Below are 4357 nucleotides of genomic sequence, written 5' to 3' on the forward strand. Positions count from 1 at the left end.
AAACATTTACCTTCTCGGGAAGGGGGAGGAAGGGGAAGGAAGTAGAGAATTTAAAATTTAAAGTTTAAAAAATTATTGTTAAAAATTGACATGTATTTGGGAAATATTTAATGAAAAAATTTAATGAAGTAAATCTTTCACTCCCTGGTAATGTATCAGAGATACAGGATTTAGACATAAAAACACAACACAAATGTATTTTATTGGACCATCGTTGTTTATTACAAAGAAGTGACTTTTCTTTGGAGGGAGGCAATTAGATTGGGAGAAGGGACTCCATGGTGAGGCAGAGAATAGGAAAAAAAAAGAAAAAGAAAAATCACCAATGAAACATTTAAAAAATCTACAGAGGAGAACAGAAGAAAGTCCAAAAGGAGCTCAGCTAGGGAGGGCAATGTTGGTATTCTCTTGTTAAATAAGAAAAAGATAGAGACAAAGAGAGATAGAAACTGAGAGACACAAAAAAGAGATAGAGAAAAGAAAAAGACAAAAAGAGAAAGAGAGAGCAGACAGAAAAGAGAAGGTTATTGCAAGGGTTAATGTGGAAAAATTATCCATGCATATGTTTTGAAAATAAAAAGCTTTAATTTAAAAAAAACAAAATCACTATTCAGTCAAGTAGCTGGCAGTACATAGCATAGTGTATGTAGTGCTGAGTTTGGAGTAAGGAAGACTTGAATTCAAATTCAGTCTTAATGGCTGTGTGACCCTGGACAGGCCATTTAACCTCTATCAGTCTCATTTTCCTCCACTGTAAAGTGAGGATAATAGTAGCGCCTACTTGCAAGAGTTGTTTTGATATTCAAATAAGATAACATTTATAAAGTGTTTACCACAATCCCAAGAACATAGCCAGTGCTTAATAAAATGTAAACTATTTTAATATTCAAATACAAAATCTTTTAAATTTAATTTAATTAAAAATAAAATATTTTCCCTCCTGTCAAAAAAAAAGAGAGAATAAGACAGTCTATGTAAATAAGCTACCTGTAATAGAGCAGCAGTTTCATATTTTGTGGTTTAGTCATTTTTCGGTCGTTTCTGACTGTACATGACCCCCTTGGGGTTTTCTTGGTAAAGGCACTAGAGTGGTTTGATGAGAACACTGAGGCAAATGGGGTTAAGTGGCTTGCCAAAGTCACACAGCTACCTAGCGTTGGAAGTTGGATTCGAACTATGAAACTATGAGTCTTTCTGCCTCCAGACTCTGCACGCTAGCCACTGGGCCACCTTGATGCCTTATAGTTTCATATATAATCTCCTTTCTCCCTCATGTGTATTGAAATGTTCAGTTTTCAACAACAATACTATATGGTGAGCAATTCTGATGGACGTGGCCATCCTCAGCAATGAGATGACTCAAATCAGTTCCAATGGAGCAGGAATGAACTGAACCAGCTACGCCCAGTGAAAGGACTCTGGGAAATGACTAAGAACCATTACATAGAATTCCCAATCCCTATACTTTTGCCCACCTGCATTTTGGATTTCCTTCCCAGGCTAATTGTACACTATTTCAGAGTCCGATTCTTTTTGTACAGCAAAATAACGGTTTGGTCGTGTATACTTATTGTGTATCTAATTTACACTTTAATATATTTAACATCTACTGGTCATTGTGCCATCTGGGGGAGGGGGTGGGGGGAAGGAGGGGAAAAATTGGAACAAGAGGTTTGGCAAATGTCAATGCTGTAAAGTTATCCATACATATAACCTGTAAATAAAAAGCTATTAAAATAAAATTTAAAAAAAGAAATATTCAGTTTTTTATTGATAATTTCTTTAATCAGAAGCATTTACCCAATGCCTCCTATGCATCGGGCCCTGTGGCAAATGATGGACACACTGAGATAAAAATGAAGCAGCTCGTGTTTTCCAAGTTTATCTCTAAAGCAGAGCTAAGGAAGGAGGGCGCCATTCATACAAAGGCCCAGCCATGAGGAGAAAGGGCATGTGCCACGGAGAGCCTGAAACCGGGACCACGTAAGAGGCCCATAAAACACAAGCGGGGCGAGGTGATTGGGAGTCAGGGGCTGGAAGGCTTCACGTGCTGGACCAAGGATTCGGATTCTGTTGAATCAAGAGAACAGCCATAGAAATGGTGTATGTGGTCACATGATCACAGCTGAATTATAGAAATTATATGGCAGCAGCCACGGATAGAGTGGAAAGGGAAGACCCGGGACACAAGAGAATCAGGTGATAAAGGAGGGTAGAGGTTGAATAGATGGAGGGAAAGGACGTGAGATCCACAAGACCCGGCAACTGAATTGATGTGAGAGAAAGGAGAGGAGAGTGTGGAGGATGAGCCCCAAGGGGCCCAGCAGGGCAGAGGTAACCCCACCAGACAAAGGGTCAGAGTTGAAGTTTGGGGGGTGTCATCAGGTCAGCCCTCTCTGAACCTACACCCTGACTATACCCCTGGACCAATGGACCCATCTTGTCCCTTACTCTGGCTTGTTTAATGGCTTCCCTCCATGAGCAGGACCTGGATGGAGCAGCCAGTCCCCTTGTTCACAGGTTGCACCCGATGACCTTGGAGGTCCCTTCCAGGTTGGAATCCCCGGATTCTGAGACTGGAAGATTTTCAAGTCTTGTTGGTTCAGACCAGCTCTCCCCTTCTCCCCCTCCCCCGTTCCCTTCGATTCTTTCAGCCTAATGTACAACGGAGCAGGACACGGCATTAACCCCCAATGGCGGACATACAAAGCGGGCAATGGAAAGAGCGCTCGGCTTCGAGTCCTGTTTCTCGGTCACTGCCCGTGTGGCTTCGGGTCGGTCACTGCAGCTCCCTTCGGGCCCTCATTTTTCCTCTGTGATGTGGGAGTTCCTCCGAGGTCCCTTCCCACTCTGCATCTGGGACCCCAAGAACCCCCCCGCATTCGGAGCAGGACGCGGCTGGCCCCGCCTCCGCCTGCCTCGGGGCCCCCAACTCTGCGGCGCGTGGGAGCCTGGGTCCGAGACTCGTGGCTCAGAGACACTCGGATGCCTCGCGGGGAACTGTCTTCCTCTCGTGGCTTCTAGGCCCCCACCCAGAAAACCCGGGGGACGCTCCCGGGCAATCCTGGGCAACAGAGGCCGCGCCGGGCAGCGCCGGCTGCCAGATTCGGGATCCCCGCCGGCCGCTCCCAAGCTCGGCCCGAGCACTTCCCCGGGGCCACCCGCGGGACCCGGCCCCGCTTTAAACGTCCCTTTCCTCACCGGAAGGGAAGTGACTGTCCTGGGACACCGCAAGGACAGCAGAGCGGGGGCGGGGCTCAGCCAAGAAGCGGTGGCTCATGGGTACAGCAGGAAGCACGTGCCTTCGGACGGAGCCTTTCCCTCGACTGGCCGAGCGGATCCCGCCGGTGCGGAAGGAGTCACTGGCCAAGGACAGGGACTGTGCTTAAAGCATCTTCCTGATGCATCAGGAAGACATTGAAAAAGAAGAAAGGACGAGGGGGGACCCGAGGCCCTCGCAGCCGCCACCTGCCTGAGCTTCCAAGGATCCCCGGGGCCAGGGGAACGTCCCCGCCTCCTTCGCTGTCCCTCAGCTGCCGGGTCTCCTGGGGGATGGCTGCGGCTGGCAGATGCTCCTTCTGCCGCCCCCTGCTGGTGGCCTTCTGCTCACAATGCCGACGGGGATTGGGGGGGAGGCGGAGTCTGGCGGTCTCTGGCGCCACCTTCTGGCGAGCTCTTGGCATTGTTCTTTCTAAGCAAGACGTTGGGAGAGAGACAGAAAGAGAGAGAAAGGGACGGTGAGAGGGAGGGGGTAGGGGAGAGAGAGAAGGAAGAGGGAGGGAGAGACACAGAGACAGAGATAAAGAGACAGACACGGGGGCGGGGGGGGGGGAGAGAGACAGACAGATAGAGAGACAGAGAGAAAAGAGGGAGGGAGAGACACAGAGACAGAGAAACAGAGATAAAGAGACAGATGGGGGGAGAAAGAGAGACAGAGACAGAGAGAGAGGAGAGAGACAGAGAGAGACACACACAGAGAGAGACAGAGAGAGACACAGAGACAGAGATAAGGAGACAGACACGGGGGCGGGGGGGGGGGAGAGAGACAGACAGAGAGAAAAGAGGGAGGGAGAGACACAGAGACAGAGAAACAGAGATAAAGAGACAGATGGGGGGAAGAAAGAGAGACAGAGACAGAGAGAGAGGAGAGAGACAGAGAGAGACACACACAGAGAGAGACAGAGAGAGACACAGAGACAGAGAAACAGAGATAAAGAGACAGATGGGGGGAGAAAGAGAGACAGAGACAGAGAGAGAGAGAGAGACAGAGAGAGACACACACAGAGAGAGACAGAGAGAGACACAGAGACAGAGAAACAGAGAAAAAGAGACAGATGGGGGGAGAAAGAGAGACAGA

This window comes from Antechinus flavipes, chromosome 4 (genome assembly GCF_016432865.1).
Source record: "Antechinus flavipes isolate AdamAnt ecotype Samford, QLD, Australia chromosome 4, AdamAnt_v2, whole genome shotgun sequence".
Classification (NCBI taxonomy): domain Eukaryota; kingdom Metazoa; phylum Chordata; class Mammalia; order Dasyuromorphia; family Dasyuridae; genus Antechinus; species Antechinus flavipes.